Below are 22,345 nucleotides of genomic sequence, written 5' to 3' on the forward strand. Positions count from 1 at the left end.
TTATACGCTCTGAAATGCTGGTTTCTTTGGGTTTTTACTTTTCATCTTCAGACTGAGTGGGTTATCATACACAATACAAAAAAATGGACACAAGGACCCTTCATAAACTGGACTGGACGCACCACAGTTTAACCTGAGGATGCTGATTGGCTGTCTCCATGGTTTAGAGCAATTCCCATCTGTGTCCTGCGGGCTCAGGACCTACTGAGTTGCACAGTAAGACAATTAAAAATGTACGTAAGACAATTTAAACCACTTAAATGAAAGATTAAATAAGGAAGTAATTTTTTTCCAGGGGTAGGCAGGTCTGTATTTTTCAATTTAGCACGTACACAGAAGAGAAATATGAACTTTGGCCTAGGCACCCTGAGGTGGAGTTGGAAACTCAGCAGTGATTGGAACACGGGGTGCAGTGTGGGGAGATGCCATCACTCCTGTGAAAAGGGTGACATCATTGAGACGGCAAAGAACAGTGGAGGCTGAGGCAGAACCTTCCAAGGGATGGCAGATTTGGAGGACTCCCGTTCAATGTGGTACCATCACCCTAACTCAAAACAAATCCAGCAGGACCTGGAACAGTGGCTGGAGGCTCCAGAAGATTTCAGGTAAATACAGAGAGGAGTTTGCAGTCAACAGCACCTATGAGCAGGTGGAGGTTTCTCTGAGAATTCTCTAGATTCAGACAGAGCTGAGCTCAGTGGGCCCGGGACAGGCTTGTGTTCAACGTGCAATCTCCATTTGTAAGATCTGGATGGGATAGCATACACTACCAGGGAACTGTTCCCATTGATCTCCAAGGACTTCCTATTGTCTCAAGCTCCACTGTGGTGACAAACATTCAGCTGTCTATGTTTGAAGAACTGACCTCTCTCTCTCTCTCTCTCTCTCTCTCTCTCTCTCTCTCTCTCTCTCTTTCTCTTTGAATGCTTTGCCTAATTCAGGTGCTCAGGTGAGTGTGTCTGTGTAAGTGTGGCAGAGACTGAGTGGATATTGACCAGCCAAGTCTCTTTACACAATATTCTATGGCAAGCCCTAGTCCACTGCCATGTGCCCATCACTGTACAGGAAGTGCTGAGATGCTCCAGTCTGTGGTCTCCTTGCATATGGCTCCCTTTACATCATAGTTGCTTCCTGCTGAAGTTGCAGAGTTGACTCAGCCTTCATCCCCCTGTTCCTCACCAGGCTAATCCAAGCCTCTTCTCTTCCCAGCCAAGGCCCAGGTACCTCCCTGTGTTCAGCCCACTGCCTGGAGGGTCTTCATTAGCCCCACTTTGTGCTGGTAAAGGCCAGCATCTAGGACAGGCTCTCAGGGAGTTACCGCATGTCACACATCATCTAAGTGTGAGGATATTGGGAGGCCCAAGCCATACATCTAACCTGGTAGGCAAGCCCACTGCATTCTATAGAAGTTTGGGTTAGCTACAAATAAATAAATAACAGATATTAATGTGCTCATCAGCCAAAACTACTAGTAGTTAGTAAACAAGACTGTTTTGCTTACTTAATTTACTAATACGATTGTAAGAGACATAAAAAGAATCAACCTTGATCCATGTCAGTATTATGATTGATTCCGGTGAACCATTGAAGTTCAGAAGCGGGGAGACTGGATATTTATCTCTCCTCCCTGCTCATCTGTGCAATCCTACAAAACACCAGTAAAAAAGACTATTCTCCTTATGGGAAAAGTACAATCAAATATCATTCAACTCCTAGAGCGTGTTAACGTATGTAAGATCGTCATAGTACCTTACTCATGGGAAATATCCCATCTGTGTCTCCTTCTATTAGAATCAAAAAATAGCATCAGGTCATTTCTGGCCATGAGTGTTGGTAACTCTTTTCTTAGCTGTGACTTTGGACCTAAAACAGTGCCTGGTGTTCACCGCACTGAGACAGTTGCAGGGAAGCATCAAACTTACATAACGATTCTAGAGCATCTGGGTTGACAGGGCTCCCAGAGCACTGTACCCATGCAGCGTGTGATGGGCATGCTTGCATTTATCAGTGGAGATAATGACCACACAGAGGAAAGGCTGACACGTAGGCAAGTCCTTCGAATATAATAACAGTAAATAATTATATGTATTATAATAAATAATACTATGATAATTATTGCCATAATTACCATAGCAACTCCAACAGTGTGGAAAATAATAATTTTAGATAAAATAATCCTTCCGATGCCGTTGGACCCCCCGATAATCACATGCTGTGGAATCTGTGTCAGATGAGGAAACAAAGTCACAGCGAGTCTTCTGATGCCGGGGGTGACACAGAGGAAACTCTCAAGTTATAACAACTCAATTTCAAAGCCAGGTTTGCTGAGCCCCCTATCCAAGCTCTTCACTGTAAGCCTACTTGGTCCTGTTGAGGCTGCTCAAAGATGGATACAATTCACTCTCACAAAGGGAAGCTTAAGTGGCAGCAGCTATGCATTAGTCCGGAGAAGAAAGCAAGCACATTCCCAGGCTACAACATCACTCATTTTATTTCACACGAAGACACCTCGTCGGCATCCGAACCAGGGAACCTACTGACTGCACTGAGTGTGGAGCATTTGGCCACGCAATCACTGAGCATCTCACACAAACTGAGTGACTGTGTACTGGGCTTGGCATCATGGGATGTAAGCCCAACCAGGTCAAGACACAGGGGAGCCAATGAGTTGTGCAAGCATCAGCTTTGGGAAGCAGAGCAAGTCTGAAATGCAGAGTTGAGTGGAAGGGTCCAAGTGAGGCACCACGGATGTCTTGAGCAGCTGCCACGCAGACTGTGGCTAACCCAGCTGTCCCGGTCCCTGTGATCTTGTGATTGCTCCTTTAGCTTCTTCAAACCAGAGCTGTTCTGAAATGGCTCAGACACACTCTGGAAGAACCTTATCATACTCCATTTACTCCTGAGGGATCAGAACTGGCGGGTCAAGTGCTGTGCCCTGGTCTAATCAGCTATTTCAGGTTTGACCAGTTTCCTTACGGTAGTGGAACAAAGTGGCTGGGTGCATTTCCTGGTTTTCATTGTTTGTGGTTAGCATTCTTGTTTCTTTAAGGGCATGGACACTGGAGGTCCATGGCTGAAGGCTGTGATCATCCTTTGAAAGGAGAGTCAAGATATCTCAATTATATAATAATTATAATATATAATAATAAATGATATAACTCTTCAATTAATGTGTTTATTTCCCCTTTAACCTTGTGCCGTCCTTGTGGATACTTTCAGGACAAAGAAGTAATCAACTATCTCCTAAACCTGAACTCCAAATATTTCACTAGAGATAGTTATTGTTTTATATCTAGGCTGTGTGTGCTGGTGTATGTGTGTGTGTGCTTGTGTGCACATGTATGTGAGTATCTCTGTGCATGGTGTTTGTGTGCACACTTTTGCGTGCAAACATGTGTGTATGTGAGCATGTGCAGGTGTGTGTGAGCAGGTATATTTGTTTTTGTGTACTTGTGTGAACATGCAGGCCTGTGTATATTATAAGCAGGTGTTTTTGTCTTTCTGTGTATATTTGTATGTTTATGCAAGTATGTGCAGGTATGTACTTGTGTGTATGTTTATGTGTAAAGTGTGCTTGTGTATATTGTGTGTATTAGTATGTACAAGTGTGTGTTAGTATGTACAAGTGTGTGTGTGTGTGTGTGTGTGATAGTCTTCTGTAGGGACAAAGGGCCAGATTGTGATTTCTAGCAACAAATTTTGAGAGAAAAACCTGGTTAATGTTTAATCTGAAAGAAAAATAAAAGGTTTTCTCATTAACTAGGCTTAAGAAAATCCAAGTCCACTTTGAACTATTAATAATTACTGATACAAAACCACATTTGCTTGCTGAAAAATATGAGACATTCTTTTCCCTTGTTCTTTCTCATTCAGATGCTGGCAGAATTTACACTTTAATTCTAAATGACAGATCAAAATTAGTTTTCTAAAGACATTATTGGGCAATACTTTTTAAAATTTGTCTACTAGTGACTCAGATATTTTGGGAATTTTCACATCATTCTCGGATCAACTTCCACATCAAGGTGGCAGGATCATTAACTCCTAAATAGAATTTAAAATTTTACAATATGACAAAAACCCTTATAACTAAAAACAAGTAAAAAGAGTGTAACTAGTCACACAGCATGTATAGTTTTGTCCATAAAATTTTAAATGCCATTTGTGTGTATGCCCCTGAAGACTTTAAATCTTCTAGTCGGTTGTCTATCGTTCTTGCTCAGGTCTATGGTGAGTTCACACTGATGTTTCAGAGGAGAGTGCTGCACACTGGATCATGCTGGTGCCTCAATGTCTTCTCTGGCTCACACCTTCCTATAACTGATGGTCTGCTCTTTGCCAGACACTTTGCTGAGCACTTCTGTTTTTTCATTGCCAGACTGTTCCACTGAATGGGGATGACGGCCATCCCGGGTGTATGTAGGACTTGAGGATGGGGACCTAGAGGTGCTAAGCACTAGATGGGAGGAGCTGAGCTGGACATTTACACCAGACCTTTCAATTCTGTAATTTTACCATGGACATGGGGAGTGTATTAAAATGTAAAAAATCAAAGTGGTTTCCACCCTTTGAGAAAACTGAAGACAACATATAGACAAAAATATCTCTATAATATGATTTTATTCAAAATACTACTATTTGGTAAATACTATAGGAAGCAGGGAATTCACGTACACTGAGTGTCTAGAGTGTGCCATCAAGCCCACTGGGGACTTTAGATGTTATATCTCACTTATGGTTGAATTTCACTGTTAAGGGAGTGATTTAGGATTCCTTTGCTCTTTCCAGGCAGAAGGCATCCCACAGCCTCATGTGTCTAAATACTTGGTTTTAGGCTAGTGGTTCTGTTTTGTAAAATGGTCAAGTCTTTAGAACATGGAATCTCTCCCTAAAGGAAATGGGAATCCAGCTTGTTAGTAAGGAGTGAGACGTCATTGTTGTGAGCACAGCCAAGGCATGCTTAGCTGGTTGGCATGAACTCATGAAAACTTGTGCTCTTTTCCCATGTGAGGGGCATGTCTCAGACCACACTGCTCTGGGGCTAGTTAGAAATTTTTTTGTCTCAGTATTTTCTAGGTGGCCAGTGAAAGCTGATGAATTAGACAGAACAGGGTCTAGAGTATTTTTGGAGAATCCCAATCCTTAAGTTTGGAGTATAAAATAATGAACTCAGGAAAAATTCCAACTTCAATTCCAAAAATTTGACACCTGAAGTTTTTACCTTTGATTCAGATAGGGCTTGACTAAATCCATTTGAGAACAATTACCTAGATAGTCAAGATACTTGCCCAGATAGTCAAGAGGTCTTGTGACTAAATACAAGAATATAGGAATATCAGGGCTGGAGAGACAGCTCAGCAACCACGAGCATGTTCTGTATTTACAGAGGACTCAAGTTTGCTTCCCAGCACCCATGTCAAAGAATTCACAGCCTGTAAATCCAGTTCAGAGATACCTGCTGCCCTCTTCTGGCCTCGTAGGCACCTGCCGCACATGCATGTATACTCACATAGACAAAAACACAAATATAAATACAATAAATCTGTATGGATATGCGGTGAGATGAGTTGACAGTTGGGAATACACTGTAGAAGACAATGTGGTCAAGATCTCTGGCAATAAAGGAATAGGAACGGGACTGAAAGGACTTAGCTTACAGGGGAATGTCGGAAATCAGTGCCCAAGTCATCTTGCTGTTTCATGTTTCTCCTGGTGCTGTGGGAAATCCTTCAGCCAGTAGCCTTTAAGATACCCGCCCACTTGGGCGTGGCCTCCTACACTATAAATGCCGATGTAATGTTCGTCTCCACTCTCCCAGCTGCTGAATTTAGTTGCTGTTTTTCTCATTGGAGCAGAGGACTGTGATCTGAGAGTCTACCCCTAAATAAATAACCCTCTATTGTACTCAATTTTGAGCTAGTGTGGGATTTCTTTTTAGCATCCGTCTTCATTCCGGGGTCACGGTGGCTCAGGTGGAGGTCCAGTTCAACAAATAGGGTTTTTCCGCTTTTTGATCCCATGGTCCTTACAATAGAGCATTCAGTGGCTGCGATGTAAACCCCACAAAGAGCGCTGCCTATCCACGCCGATTGGAATGTATGCATTTCTGGAATCAAGATGCCCTTATGAGAAATGGAAATTACCTTTAACAAATGTGAACTGCTTTTGATATATTTCACCGAGGATTGGCCACCAGAAATCTTGAAGTTAATGTATGGGTTCTTAATCACTCACAAACTCACTGAAATAAAGATGAGAGGAATGTGTTCTGTGAGAAGCTTGCCCACGCGTATCGCGCCCCCTCCCCTTTCCCAGGTGACAGGATGGGACTGGTTCCATGCTGTCCCATCTCAGCTTAATCCCTTGCTGTTACTGAGAAGTGGAAAATGCAATTAAACGCACTTCTGAAACCCTCCCCAGAGTGTGGCTTGCATTAGGCAGGCAGAGCATGGGGACAATGTGGACAGGCCGTTAGAGCCGGTAGTGTCGCAAAGCTTCTGGGAACCAGTTTGTCAACTAAACTGTCCCGTTGGCAGCTGTTAGGATCAATCCTAGGTTATTAAAGGAGCGCAGTTTAAATAAACACACTGACAAGTTTTGTTGGGGATGGGGCTCCACCTTGGAGGACTAGCAGGAGGTTGCATGAGGGCCGGCTGTGGGTTCTATTTTACCCTGAGTGATTCAATGACGTTTTTAGTATTAGCAGAATTTAAGCTGAGGTTCCCAATAGTGTAGGCAGGGACCCCAGCCTTATGCATTATTCACATTTTAGGTAAGCAGGGGCTATCACGCAAGCTGCCCCCCCCCACACTTCACTTCTTTAGTTTAAGAATATTGCTTTCTAGTCTCACCATAGGCCCATTTGCATCTCTTACTGGGAAATCATAAACAATAGTGACAGGGATTTAAAATAAGATGTTAAGTTCTCAAATCCCCTTGATTCATTTGGTGACCATAATCAGGCCACCTAGCCTGCTGCTGGTGTGGCTTATCTGTTCTCACAAGCATCTTCCACTGAAGAGGGGATTGATTGAGTCTTCTACCTACAGTGTCTTTGGAGACACACTGGATGTAAACCCGATGGGGCAAGCACAAGAGGAGACTATTTCCTCATCATATTCTCCAAAACAGAGAAGAGGCTGGCATGGTCAATCTTATGAACATCTTGTTCCCCTTGGAAAGCTCTTTCTTCTGTTTCTCTCAGTCCTCATGTTCCCAGGTGCTCATCTCTGCTCCTGAGGTGGAGGCTCTTTCATCCAGCGCTGTGTGCCTCCTCCTCTTCCACGTCTCGTTTTCATTGGCAATAACCTCTATCTTTTTTTTTAAATTTAAAAAAATTTTTTTAATTTATTTATTTATTAAAGATTTCTGTCTCTTCCCCATCGCCGCCTCCCCTTTCCCTCCCCCTCCCCCAATCAAGTCCCCCTCCCTCGTCAGCCCAAAAAGCAATCAGGGTTCCCTGCCCTGTGGGAAGTCCAAAGACCACCCACCTCCATCCAGGTCTAGTAAGGTGAGCATCCACGAAACTGCCTAGGCTCCCACGAAACCAATAGGTACAGTAGGATCAAAAACCCATTGCCATTGTTCTTGTCTTTTAAAGCAGAATTGGAGAGCTGCGTGCAGTCTCCGTGGAAATGGATTGGAAGCACTGACATTTCTTCCCCCAGCCTGTATCTGCTGCTCAGTCTCAACTCTTCTGTCTCCACGACCCGCCCAGCTGTCACTCTTTGCTAAGTTTGCTAAACAAACATAGGGTGACTGGAAGTCTTTATCTGCGTGGAGAGTCTGGTGCTGGACAAGCACAATGGGGAGTGCTCAGGATCAGGGTGCTGTGAAGAAGACATGGGTGTGTCTTCCGTGAACCCTAGGATCTCTGGATGTACCAGCAGCAACATAGACTTTTCCTGGCTTGTTCAAGGCTGGTCAAAGCAGCTCCTGCCTCACACTTCTCAGACCCAGCAGGTCATATGTCAGTCATGCTGACATCAGGGGGACTAGGAAGCCAGGTGCCCACCACAGTCTCCTCACCCTAACCTCAGCCACTTTGAGTGACTAGACTGTGGCTCTGTTTTCCATTTGCATTTCATGGACTGACTTTATGTACTTGAGCCAAGCTCATACTTATCCCCGTGTCCCGTTGACTCCATATGCTGTAAGTAACCTTTAACTCTCTGCTGAACTGAAGGACTTGGCACTCCCCTGTCTCACTTCACAGTAAGCATTCAACACACGCAATACGCTTACAACCAACATACTACTTCTCAACCCACGCAATATGATTGCAACCGACATACTACTTCTTAAACAGGAACTACAGAGATGGGAACCTTCAACAGAAGGAAATTTGAGCAATGACCATCCTACTCCATGGCACCCTCTGGCGGTCAGTCTTTTTTATTCTTTCTAAGCTTTATTTTATTTATTACAGGTCTCATCCCTGCACTATACTGCTGGCTTTGTTTCCTGGGTCCCAGCAAGCCCACAACACATTCCCTTCAGCCATAACCACAGACTACCTACTCAAGGATAGTATAACTGTATAGTATAACTGTATAGTTTGAAAGAACTAAACACAGGAAAATATAAATACAATGTAAGAAAGGTATATTTATAGTCCTGTTACAAGCAATACATCTCAGAAAAAGGGAAGCAAAAACCACATGAAAAGCCTTATGGAGAAGGATGTTCTGAAGTGGCCTAGGTGGGAATAAAAATAGAAGGTGTAATGTGTGAAACCAACGTGAGAATTAAAGGCAAATGTGAGACCTGGAATGTTTCAGGGTGAGATGCCTTCTACAAGAAGGTACCAGGGAGTCTCCAGAGATTTTCCTGAGGTCAGACAGGGAAAGAGAGGTCAGGGGATGTTCAGTAGGAGAAGTGCTTTTTGCTGGCAGCCAGGGGAGTCAGGTCATAGCTCAGATCTGTCACAGCCAGACTGTATATTTTAAAATTATTTAACATCTCTCCTAGCTGTCTTCTTTGTAAGGTAGGCAGCATGGTTTATAAAGTTCAGTGATTAGTAAATCTTTTGGAGATCAAATGCAATTTGATAGCATTATATATAGAAATATCGCGAGCCCGTGACTTATTCTGATGAGTAACAACACCCTCCAACTTCTGAAGGTGAGACAACAGCGTGAAGTGAGACCGGAAGAGCCAGAAAACAGATTCACGGGAACAGAGTAGTTGCCAGGCTTTGTGATTATGATGTGGACCATCGTGACAGCTCTAGAACATGGGAATGCTGAATGTACGGCTACTAAGGGAAGATGCTTGCAGAGCTGCTTTGTGAGTATATAATAAGAGAACAAAAACAGCAGAGAGGGGGCTGTCGTTCAATATAAAGAGGCTTGGAATAGGATTACGATCTGGAGTGGAAAAGTTGTCATTGTAAAAGGCCAGACAGAAGATGTTCAATTTGGAAGCCATATTTTTTCTGTTGGCACTATTTAACTCTGTTAAAAAAAAGAAAAACAGAAATGGTCGCAGACAAAACACAAATGAATGGTCATGGCTGTGTTCCAGCAAAACTCTCTTTATAAACAAACAAACAAAAAAAAGCAGCAAGACCAGAATTGGCTAGTTGAATTATCTGACCACTAAGCAGAATGGTATACAAGACCTGTTGGTTTTCAGAAGGCTGAACTTCGAGGGATTGCACATGTTAGTGTCTGTAGCATTGCTGTGGGACAATGGTTTTACCCTTTAAAGATTTGTTTCTTGTACTTGTTTAATAAAATGCTGATTGGCCAGTAGCCAGGCAGGAAGTAGAGGCATGACAAGGAGAACAGGGGAATTCTGGGAAGAGGAAATCTCAGTTTGCAGTCATCACCCAGAGGAAGAGAAAGCAAGATGAGAATGCTTCACTGAAAAATGTATCAAGCCACATGACTAACACAGACAAGAGTTATATGCTAATGCAAGTTATAAGAGTTAATAAGAAGCCTGAGTTAATAGATCAATCAGGTTATAATTAATGTGGACCTGTGTGTGTGTGTGTGTGTGTGTGTGTGTTTAATAAATGGCTATGGAACCTGGTGGGACAGAAATCTCAGTCAACATAACATCTACCAAGCAACACCAATGTATAAATCAGCAAGAAGATGGACGTCGTCTTAAGTGAAACAAGAGTAGATTCTCTGTGAATAGGATTGACAAACCCTTAGGTCAATTAACCAAAGGAAAGGCATGGAACACACAAGCTAATGAAATTAGAAGTGATGGGAGAGATATGACAGCAGATGAAAATGAGATTCAGAAAACCGAGGACAAGCTTTCAAAACGTGTATTTCACAAAATTGGAAATTCAAAAACAGAGGGAAAGATTCTTGGATTCATACACCACAGTGAAATTAAGGCATGGCTAAATTAATAATTCAAGAAGATCTGTCTATAATGAGTAACAAAGTTGAAGAAGTAATAAATGCCCCCAACTAAAACATTGCAGGGACTAGATGGATTCGTAGTAGAATTCTACCAGAACTTCAGAGCAGAATTGACACCAGTATCACTCAAATAATCTGTTATACAGAAGAGAAAGGAAGATTTTTAAACAAAGAAGATTAGAGATCTGATGAACATCCATTCAAAAACCTCCTAATACACACTCAAAACCACGCCCAAAGGTTACAAAGTAACTTCATCTCAGAGAAGAATGGCTGGTTCCACAAACATAAATCAATAAATGTTGTCTATCATAAAATGACACAAAGGTAGAAATTATATGATCATCTTATCACACACACACACACACACATGCACATGTGCATACACACGTGTTGGGAGCTGTAAACCCCCAGATCCTGAATTTCTTGTAAACAAATTGTTTTCCCCTGATCTGAGTGTCTACAGCTGCTCTGAGCACGAGACCCTCAGGAGTTTCTGATTGCAGGGGAATGGTTTCTGGTGCGTTTGGCTGGGGTGTGGTTATCCCTATATAAGCTGCCCCTGAATACAATAAAGGAGGCATTTTGGGGACATTCTGGCATCAGGGATGACCTGTGTCTCTATCTCTGTCAGTCCGTGAGTCTTTGTGTGTTTCCAATCTCTAGCCCCTTGCTCAGTTTATGAACTGTATTGTAGCGCATAGTGCACAGATGGGTATGGTGCGCCACACACACACACACACACACACACACACACACACACACACCTGGAAATGAACCTAATCCAAGTGATGAAAGGACTTTACAATAAAATGTTAAGGCACTGACGAAATCAAGAAAGACTTGACTTCTTAGAAAGACAAGAAGAAGATGGAAACCCACTCCTGTACAAGGATTAAAATAATTAATATTATGAAAAATGACCACACTGCTATAAGCAATAAGCAGAGCCAATTTAATACCAACTAAAATAACAATGTTCTTTACACATACACGCAGAGAACATAAACAATTCAAAAATGTATATGGAGACCTAAAAGAATGTGGATAGCTGAAAGAAATGTGGACAAAAAGAATACTGTGGGAGATTTGACCGAACTTGGTTTCAAACTCCAAAGTCATCTCAGTAAAAATAGAATGGTGCTGGCCCAAAAGCAGACCCGTAGACTCATGGGCTAGAATTGAGGGACCAGATGTGAGTCTGCTCGACAACTGTTACCTGACTTTTCACAAGGATGTCAAAAATCCACATTGGAGGATGAAATCTTCAGCAAACAGCTCTAGGAAAACTGCAGATCAACGTCAGAGAAATGGAATTAGATCCTTACTCTTCCCCATGCACTGAAGAACTCCAAGTGGATCAACATTAAGAGCCAGTTCCCAGGATGGGCTGGAGAAAAGAAGCAGGGCGTTACACTTCAACCTATAGGCACAGGTAAGGACTTACTGAGCAAGACTGTAGTAGCACAGCAATAAAAAAACTACCAATGGAATCTCATGAGACTAAAATGTTTCTATATAGCAAAACAAACAGACATGAGTGAATAGACAGCTACCAGAATGGGAGAAAATCTCTGCCAGCTTTTCATCAGGCAGAGCATTAGGGTCTTAGACATACAAAGAATGGGGTGGGGCGGAATGGATACCCTAAACTCAGAAAACAAATGATCCAATTAAAAAAAAAATCTATAGAACTGAACAAAAAAAATACCAAAAGAAGAAATGCAAATTGTTAGGAAGTACTCTTAAAGCTGCTCAACATCTTTGACGTTACAGAAATGTGAATGAAAAAGAAGACTCTTCACCTCAGTCACAGTGGCCATCATCAGGAATACAAATGGCAGCAAATGATGGTGTGGATGTGGGGAAGACGCCGTATACACTGCTAGTGGGGATGCAAACGAGTGCAGGTACTTGAGGAAACAGAAGGGCTCTCAAGACCCCGCTACACCATGCTTGGCCTTATACCCCACGGCAGACATTTGCCGCCATGTTCTTTTCTGTGCTATTCACTGTAGCTAAGGAATAGAATGGATCTAGACGTCCATCCACAGATGAGTGGACAAGGACATGTGGCACATGCACGCTTTGAAATATCACCTAGCTGTGAAATTGGCAGGGAAGTGGATAGAACTGGAAAAAGGTATAGTGGGTGAGGTGATAAAAGCTGTATATACATTTTCTTTCAAACACAAATTCCAGCTTTTTCCCCCCCTAATCTTTTCTCCTCTATCAGTGGAAGCCATGGAAGTAGAAAGGGGACACAGGAAGGGAGGAGGATGCAGATTATATGTTAAATGAAAGTAACGGGGTGAAACATTGAGAGTGAAAAGCTTAACCAGGAAGGGATGTGGGATGTGGGGGAAATCGGTGGGTAAACGGAAGCTAACCAAAGGAACAGGGCGTGCAAAGCCAAACAGAAGCTACTGTCTCTTTTAAAAGGAGAGGAAGGATAAAAGAATACAGGTAAAGTCAAAGAAGAATGGGAAGTCCTGGTAGGTAAAAGATTATGCAGGTTGCGTGGGTAAGAGAGGGGAAAACCACTGGTGTATGAACTATAAAACTAAGGATCTATGAAAAGGCCTTGCTGAAAAGGTCTCCAAAACAGCACAGGCTTTTACCATTGACCTTGGTGACATACCATAACTACATGGTAAGACCCTACAGAGGAAGAAAATACTTGCTTTGGTTGCAGGACTAAAGAAACCAATCCAAAACCAACCAGGAAACTCCTCTGATGGTGAGCTTTCATACAGGCTTCTGGGGAAAAAAAGACATTAATGGTCTTAGCAGCTTTAGGACTGCAGACCACCAGAACCTGAATTTCTTGTAAACAACTTGTTTTCCTCTGCTCTGAGCAGGCTGCAGCTGCTCTGAGCACTGAGCACGAGACCCTGATGGCAGGGGAGTGAGTTCTGGTGAGGCCTGCAGCTGAAAGATCCCGAAACCTGGGGTGTGGCCAGAGAACTGTATAAGCTTCCCTGGAGTACAATAAAGTTAGTATTCTTGTCTCAAGGATGTCCCATGTCCCCATGTCTCTGACTGTATGTGTTCGTGTGTTTTAAAGTCTCCAGCCTGGTTCCTGGCTCACGTACCATAAAGAACAGAGCAAACGTGGTTTTTTACAAGACACTATATGTTGCCATGCTATCCTCACTAGCAGCATAGTGGTATGCCTATTATGGGGTAACTAAGCACTTTCTCAACGGAAATTAGGCTTAGGAGGGGATTGCCTGCCTGGCACTGTAATCCTGATCAAAAGCACATAGCTGGGGAGGTCATAGGAAAGATCCTGCTATTGTAAATTTGCTAGATAGTCATGCTATTGGATTACCTTCTAAATACGTATGCTTATACCCATAGACGTGGTTGTTCTCAGCCGCGGTCAGAGGAGCTTCCTTTTGCAGTGGGCAGCAGTCACTTAGAGATGTAGAACTGACCACAGTGCAGAAGATAAGGGACTGGGCACTGAGCCTGAGTGGGTGGCTTTGTAAACCTCATCACCACCAAGGCTCAGAGAACATTGCTGAAATAATAAATGATCTGGAGGATTTTATGTGTCCGTACATGTCTACACTACACACACACACACACACACACACACACACACACGCACACACACGTGAACTTCCTAAACACTAAGTACTTAAATTATGTTCTTAAAATCTAGGATAATTGATAGTTAAAATTATTTCATTTATCCCTAGATCATTTTAACAGACAGAATAAGTATTTGACGATCTTTGTGAGAGTACTTAGGGTCCCATATTTAACATAATTTCTCATCATAAGAATGGATTTTGTAGAATTCTTCACAGGAGGCTTTAGGAGACATTTGATAATATGAGTGTAATTTGAATAACACTTTACATTTTTCTTATGGTAATACATTGGGTATATGAAGATAAACTTTACGATACCTGTATTTCAGATAAAGAAAGTGACCCCCACAACATTATTAATAGAAAGAGCTCAAGGGTTTTTACTGTTGTTGTTACTGTTTTGTTTCTGTCCATTCCTCTCTTTACTGTTCTCTTGGCTTCTACCTCCCCCAGAAAACCTTCTGCAATTCCAGCTTGCATACCATACTCATTTTAGGGATAGCTAACAGTAATCACTGATGTCCTGAGATTGTGCACTGTTATTTGGGCTGGGTTCTCTGACTACAAAGCAGAGGGCCTAGCTGGCTAGCCATTCAAGTCACTGGGTCTTGGCTCCATGATTCATTTTCCTTTATAAACAACAATAAAAACCCAGAATATGGTAAATAGAAGAAGACTGAAACAAAAGGAAACACTGAATACCTCTGGAGAAGCTGATTAGAATTCTTGCAATGAAATGTAGTTATTGAGGGAGAGTTTTCATGATGTTGATTAGGAAGAAGTGCTAACTGCTAGCAGGCTATTTCTTTGACAGGAAAATGATCTAATACACCCTTACATCCATTGGCCAGATAACTATCAACTGCTCTGTATTAGATGAAGTATAAAGTTTGGGAAACCCAGTGATGAACCACGGCACACTCCCCCAGGACTTTTCCTCCAGACACATCCAGCAGTGAGTAGCTGGGGACAATGGCAAATGTCCAGCTTCTGAGACAAGACCATCAAGCCACACCAGAGTCCGTTGGAGTCTAGGGTAGAGTTCCAGTCTCAGAGGAAAACAACAACACGAGACAGGAAGCCAGTGCAGACACTCGGGGCAGACTAAATGAGGATGATGGAGAGAAGAGGGCAAAGTCACAGCTTGATAAACACACAGCCCATGGGTAGAGAAGCCTAGGGAAGAGACGCCACGAATGGAAAGGTTACCCTCACCCCATCCACTGAAGCCGAGTGTAGGGAACTGGGCGGCACTGAGCCAACATGGACTTTGTTCAGCTACCAAAAGACAATTGCCATATGGTGTATTCAAAGTGCTCAATTTTAGTAACCATTTTTAATTAGCTCTTCTTAGAAGATTTTAATGTTTTGTCTTCCCTAAAGTTAAATTATCATGTGTATTATGAAAGGAATCCAAGTCAATTACATCTTCCAACAAAGCAAGAAAAATCATTTTGTTGATAATATGTTTTCCTCACTCACCAAACAGCCTCAGTTTCAACAACTTGAGTAGAAAAAGGGGTAGAAGCTCTCTGAAACTGGCAACTCTCCAAGTAGAAGCTGGCCATTTCCGCACCACTAAATATCCCCAGAATCTAAGATGAATATTTCAGAGCATTCCTTTATTTGGGACAAAAGAGATCACAAACTGAAATGTTTAATTCATGTATCAGAATCCTACCACCTTTGTGATTTCTATGCTATAAATTTATAAAGCCCTCCTATTTTACTGAGGTTTCTGGGAAATTTGAGATTCTAGTTCTCTCAAAACCAGCTTGCTTGAAGTTCTGCAGAAATATCGGCAAGCACTAAGAAGTTATGTGCATTTGAACTTTATGTAAATAACAGGTGAGTTAGTCATTCCACCTATTTTATGCTGTGTTCCACATTCTATGCGTGTGTCCTGCCTAGTTCTGTGTCAGCTTGACGGTAGCTAGAGGACTCTGAAAGGAGGGAACCTCAGCTGAGAAAATACCTCCTGGCGGAGGGCCAAGCCCATTGTGGGTGGAGTCATCCTAGGTTGGTGGTCCTGGGTTCTATAAGAAAGCAAGCTGAGCAAGCCATGGGGAGCAAGCCAGTAAGCAGCACCCCTCCATGGTCTCTGCATCAGCTCCTGCCTCCAGGTTCCTGCCCTGCTGGGATTCTTGTCCTGACTTCCTTCAATGATGAACACTGGTGTGGAAATATATGTCAAATAACCTTTCATTATCCAGGTTGCTTTTGGCCATCATGTTTTATCATAACAAGAGTAACACTAAGACAATAGGCATTACCCATGGGAAAGAATACATCATATATGTGTGTTATTATACATATTAAATGTGAGTATGTGTGAGAGCATGTATTGTACTCTCTGGAAGAAGACCAAATGACTACAGGAGCCCTAAAGACAGAGCAGGGTGTCCTAACTGCTGGACATTTCCAGTTTGTCATTGCCACAGGATGCACTATGCTCAGGATCAGGTGGAGCTCAGGAGATTCTTCCTGACTGAGCAGAGCGCTAGGACTGTCCGTCAGAATCAGAAAACAGCCAGCAAGGGCCAGGGCCAGGGCCAGGGCCTGGCATCGTAGGTAGGGGAGTCATGCCACCTGCTTCAAGGACCTTATGTTTGTCTTTACCGTGAGTGAAGGAATCGCAGACCTCTCTCCTAGAGCACAGCTACGGCTGTGCTGAGTGCCCAGAAGCTAGCTAAGTGGCGGCACACTTCAGAGTGTTTAAAACCCAGAAAGCCACAGATATTGTTTGCAAAATTGCTTGTTTCTTTACAATACCACTATTCATTATGTTTCATCCACTATGCCAGGCTTCCTTTTGGGCCACCAACCAGCTCCCAAATCATGACCCGGAAACAATATTAGTTATAATTTTCTGCCTTATCTTAATGCTTGTTCCTCCAGCTCTTATAACTTAAATTAATGTGTTTCTCTTCATCTACATTTTGCCTGGAGGCTTTTTACTTTTGTTTCATTCTGTGTGTCCTGTTGTCACTGAAGACTTTGTGTCTGGCTGGTGGCTGCCTGGCTTCTGACTCCACGCCTGTCTCTTTCTTTCTCCCTTGTTTTCTTATCTCTAGTTCTCTCTTCTCCCAAGCCTAGATTCCTCCTCCTATTTATTCTCTCTGTCCACCAGCTCCACCTATCCCTCACCTGTCTAGCTATTGGTCATTCAGCATTTCATTAAACCAATCAGGAGCCTTAGGCAGGCAAGATGAAACAAAGTAACTCATCTTTACATAATTAAACATATGTAGCACAAACAAATGCAATACATCTTTGCATCTTTAATGAAGGCATCAGAGACAAAATGCAACACACCTTCACATAATTAAAGTAATATTCCACAGCATAAACAAATGTGACACATCTTTACCTAGTTAAAATAATATTCCACAACAATCTACTCCCCAGCTGCTTCTACAGGACATCCTAGTACAACAGTGGGGTTTACAAGAGAATATGTACAATTCTCTTGAAGGAGCAATGATGGCTTCTGAGAGAAGGAAATGTTTCTTAGGGATGAAGCAGGGGCCTGTGAACCAATCGTAAAGTCGGGAGAGATCTGGGCAGCAGAGCAGTTCAACTACAAGCAAATGTTTTGTGCCCGAGTGAATGTATTTAGTAGACGGTATGTGATAGAGTCCCAAGGAGGTGGGGAAAGAGAAACGTCTACGCCACTCAGAGAGAGTCCTGAGAAGACAAAAGAGGATATGCAGCCTTTATGGTTCACAAATAGCAATTGCTGTTTGGTGGAACCATACTATTATGTGTGTGTATTTATTCTCTCTGCCTGCCAACCTCCCTCCACCCTCATCTCTCTTCTGCCTAACTATTGGCTATTCAGCTTTTCATTATCCTGGCAAGGCCCTCTCTGAATGTTCTTACCTTTATCTGCCCATAGTATGAAGAGGCGGGAATGTGCATGTGTAGAGCCTCAGAATAATTGTTTGCCATCCTACCACCATCCATACAGAGCAGCTATTGGCAGTTACTCCTCCATACTAATACGGTAGAAGGCCTGGATGTGTAGTGAAGGAAGTTTGCTTAGGGTTTCATCTCAGTGACGAAGAACACGTCGCATGCCTCATGTTTCAGCAGCAGATCAAAAGGTGGATCCTGTCAACTGTCACGTTATATCCAGCTGACACAGAATGAACAAACATCTTACATGCTCACAGTCTGGCTGCACAAGGTGAGTGTTCATTTGGCTCCCATTTTGTTGATGACATATAAAAATCATGTGTGTCGCAGTGAGACTGGGAAGTAACCAGTTGCATGTCTTGAGCTTCAGATAACTCAGTGTACAATAGTAGATGATAATCAGATGCTGAGCCCACTTTGGGGTGGGGTGGGAGGTAAGGACCACGAGAGAAGCCCTGGGTGCTCCCTATCTTATTTCGATTAGATGTTTCTGTCGGAGTCAGACATAAATCATGCGTGGAGTGATTGATTGACTCTTGTCACTGAGTACAGTAAACCCAATTAAATGCAATGAGGTTGATGGTTTCAGTAACAGCGCACAGGGGGAGGAAAAGAGATCCAGTAACAGCCCTTTGCTAGGAGACCCACACAGCTGCAAGCCGGAGCAGCTTACAAAATGGCAACAATTCCTCCAACACGGGTCACCAGCAGTTCTTTCTTTCTCCCCAGTCCAGAATCGAGCACAGAGCTGGTGAGTGGCCTTGTTGTGACCTCCTTATCTTTGCGTTTCAGTTGTCAGTATCATGGACCCCGTTTCCTACCGGACTCTAAACAAAATGGTAGGTCTGCAGAAAGTGTCCCTCTCCGTAGACTCCTGCAGAAGCAGTGTGTCCTGGCTGAACCTAAGTCCTGTGGGTTCCTGAGCATCCAGGGTCGAGGACAGACTAGTTCAAAATGCGAGCAGATCAGCACAAGAAGTCTCCAGAGGTTTCGGTAGCAAAGCGGCAGTGTTCTTGCTCACTTGAGCATCCCGAACAGGTTCTGGTCAGTAAAGGCCTGTAAGGGCCAGTGCCAGATCTGGGGAGGACCAGTGACAGGGTGATGCAGGTTTACTGTTCCACCTTCACTTGCATAGATTGGTTTTTGCCTTGAAGGACGCAGAAGTGCAAGTAAAGAGGGGCCGTGTGTTCTGGAACAGGCGGAAGCTTGACTTTCCCGCAGCCCCACCCCTTCCAGCTGCGAAGGAATCAGGCCTAAGCTTATCTAGCCGCTGCAGGAGTCGTGAGATCCGTGCATCAGATTCTGTCTGAGAAGTGTCCTTTGTGAAGGTGGAGAATATTATGCCTACTGAGATTTTCATTTCAGTTCAATCTGCTCTCAGCTCCACAGAGCGTCTGAAGAGGGGCAATCTGGAGGGATGAGAGCTTTCAAAATGAGGGAGCTGGGTGAGCTAGGGAGGGTGTGCCGTGGCTTTAGCATTCGCAGGACGCCTCTGCAATGCTATTTATTCTTTAAGATGGCAGACAAACAAGTAAGACTTTTATTTTCCTAGATTTCAATCTGAATATCACGGGCATTGTAACACCTTTACCACCGGAAAAGAAGAAAATTCGATTTTATTGTTGTGGACTCAACCATCACTTTCCTTTCAATGTATAGGGGTTTCAAATTCAGTATTCTGGCCCTGAGAGCAGGTGTCACTGAGACGAACAGGGCCTGGGAGTGAGCTGGTTCCCGCTTACACGGCTAGCTCAGCAGCCTTGCTCCGCGCATTATGTAAACGAAGTCAGGAAAGATTTAACTTTTAAATTGTCAAACTGATGATAAACAGCAAGGAAATCATTACTTATTATATTTTTATTAGATATTTAGACCACTTTCCTGGCATCTGTCTGCTTGCTAGCGAGTCTCGGAAAGCCGAGCGGAACGGCAATCTCTCAAACGATTCCTGGGTTTTGCTTATTTACTGCTTTGTGAGCCTAATATGTCACAGTCGTTCTGCCTGGAACCCCAGGCTCTGAGCACATATTTTTAATCCGCTCTTTCTATCTTCTTGAGGGGAGATCAAAAGATTTCGTGATTTATGCTGACTTAGCAAGAGCTAGTTAACTGTCTCCCCGCAAAGGTGAGCGGTAATTTTTTTTTCCTGGTCTTTCTTTCGCGGTGGTGCTTGGCACAGTAGATTTCCTCACACATTTGTCAGAGTGAATTTATTGAGAGGGATTTATTACCACTAGGTATTATCCTGTCATTTGGTCACCTTGCAGCTCATTTTATTAATAACACGGTGCCGGCGTCTTCAAAGTCTTTTGCGTCCTTCCTGAGAGCTGCCTGGTATCCGCATGGTGGTGGCACGGGGCTGGGTCCGTTCTGCAAAGATCACAGATCAACATCCGACCCCAGTGTCACTCCATGAGGCGCAGTAACAAGGGAGTAAACGCCGCCCTCTGGTTCCCCTTTCTCAGTTCTGCTTCTACCAAGTCTGGCAGGGTCAAGGCTTCCTCGGTGACTGGGCCACAGTGTTTGTTCTTTTTTATCGTCCTCACACAGGCACTGGGGGTCTTGAGCGGCGGTGGTTCCTGAGGTTGCAGCTTTCATTGTGATAACCTGACCGCTGGAGGCCTTGCCCTTCGGTCTGTTTAATGAAGCTCTGAGCTAGAGAGGGCCTTTGTTCCCTCATCGCCTTTTCCACAGTTTTACAACGTGCCCGATAAAGCGCTTCTGTGGGGTTTGTCTAAAATAAGTGCATTCGAGGAGTTACAGGGCACTCGGGAGAACAATATTATCAAAGATGTAGGGAAAATGTTTCAGTTGCTGAATTTGCAAGCACGGGATGTGGTGAGATGTTAGGAAACAACCTTCCCGATTTTTAAAACGTGGGATTTTAATATTCTCCTGGGAGGGGGGCAACAACCCATCAAGATAGACCTACTGGCAATGCTTCAATTTTGAATAAGTAGCACAATGAGTCTGAGGACGGGGTTAGGACTCCTGCTCGGTTGCAGGGGCTGAATGCCAGTGGGGATGCCAATGGGGAAGCCAGTGGGGAAGAGGACCCCAGGGCCCTGCACGGCTCCTTGGAAAACCAGTGGACCATGTCAGAAGCAGCTCCCTAAGAGGACCTGGAGCTGCCTGCCCATTTGCAGGATGGTTTGAAACGCTTCTCAGGTCTATTCTAAGAACAGGTTCTCAAACAACATACCTGGGGTCTGTGCTTTGGAGACCCCTGAGCACCTGGAAGAAATACTTCTACGAGCAGTGAGGAGCTAAGTCTAACAGGCATGAGGTTCATGGAGATGGTGTACCTGAGATAGGAACAGAATACTAAGTTTTACCATAATTAAAGCCCCACCCCCACCCCAGCAAGGCATTTCAGCTAGGTTGGAACCAAGCAAGCCCCAGAAATCCTCCTCTCCCTAGATGCCCAGTCTTTTAGGTGTTGTTCTAAGATCCAAACATCAGTCCTCACTACCGGTCAATGAGAGCTCTTAGTCACCGAGTCATCTCTCCAGCCCATATCTTGAGAGTATTACAGACCTTACATCTTTGATTCATAGAATCTCTTCCTAGAAATTCATATTCTGATTGTATCTTTGGAATTTATAAGCATTCAGCTTCATATCTCCACCCTCTTCTTTTCTCACTTGTAATTGACATACTCTCTTCCCTACCATGTCCCCTGGACTTAGATGTTACACACCACATGTTAGCCTTTACTAGCTGGTTTCTGGAGGACTTGAGTTATCTCATTGTGTAGGGTCACGATGCTATGCGTCCCATGCAATGAACTCACGCAGGGTGGACTACCTTCTCGGGGGACTCCTGTTTTCTGTGGGGTCTAGACGAGTGCCGACCGCTAAACAATTTGAGCAATTTGCTCTTTGCACATAAAGGGAAGTCTGTGGGTACTGCCCTGTCTATGGTCTCCCAAACACTAAACATCAAATCTTAAAACTCTTTTTCTCATACAATAAACTAATTTGGTTAAATTTTATGTGTCAAAAATCCTCCCCCCGACAAAATCTCTCCAGTTCCCTACTCACTAAACAAGCACATGCATTTTAATGGGGCTAATACTTCTGGATGGCTCGATGTTTCCCTTATATCCAATGGTGGGCATGGTACAAAGGGTCAGAAGTTGGGACAGACATGGCAGCCACAGGGTCTCTTCTGAATCAAGGACTCGCAATCATTTCTTCATTAGAACAATATTTACTTTCTCTCCCACAACCACAAGCTCTCAAGTCTACTTCCCCTGAAGTCGGGCACACGTGATACCGAGACTCTATCCTTAACAAGAATGGCTCAGGGCTCTCGTCAATTAGTTCCCACCACAGCCCTCAGACCATAGAAGGGAGGCTGGGGTGGACAGAGCAAGAGCTCGAGAAAGGGAAGGACATTTACCTAAATTCCATCCATTCTGGACCCATTCACGGCGCT

At 43.6% G+C, this 22,345-nt stretch overlaps 1 long non-coding RNA gene across 2 annotated transcripts; it reads left to right on the top strand.

Moving 5' to 3' along the window:
* Positions 1 to 421: 421 nt before the first annotated feature.
* On the top strand, positions 422 to 13,303 carry LOC126498331 (uncharacterized). 2 transcript variants are annotated; one of them, XR_007590816.1, is made up of 5 exons: positions 422 to 605; positions 7,604 to 8,383; positions 9,124 to 9,288; positions 12,162 to 12,295; positions 13,081 to 13,303. It is a non-coding gene; the product is annotated as an uncharacterized lncRNA (long non-coding RNA). The 2 variants fall into 2 exon arrangements; XR_007590815.1 differs by having other exon boundaries at positions 12,162 to 13,303.
* Positions 13,304 to 22,345: the final 9,042 nt, after the last annotated feature.

This window comes from Alexandromys fortis, unplaced genomic scaffold (assembly GCF_014885135.2).
Source record: "Alexandromys fortis isolate MF-2015 unplaced genomic scaffold, M_Fortis_MF-2015_v1.1 scaffold_3, whole genome shotgun sequence".
NCBI classification, from domain to species: domain Eukaryota; kingdom Metazoa; phylum Chordata; class Mammalia; order Rodentia; family Cricetidae; genus Alexandromys; species Alexandromys fortis.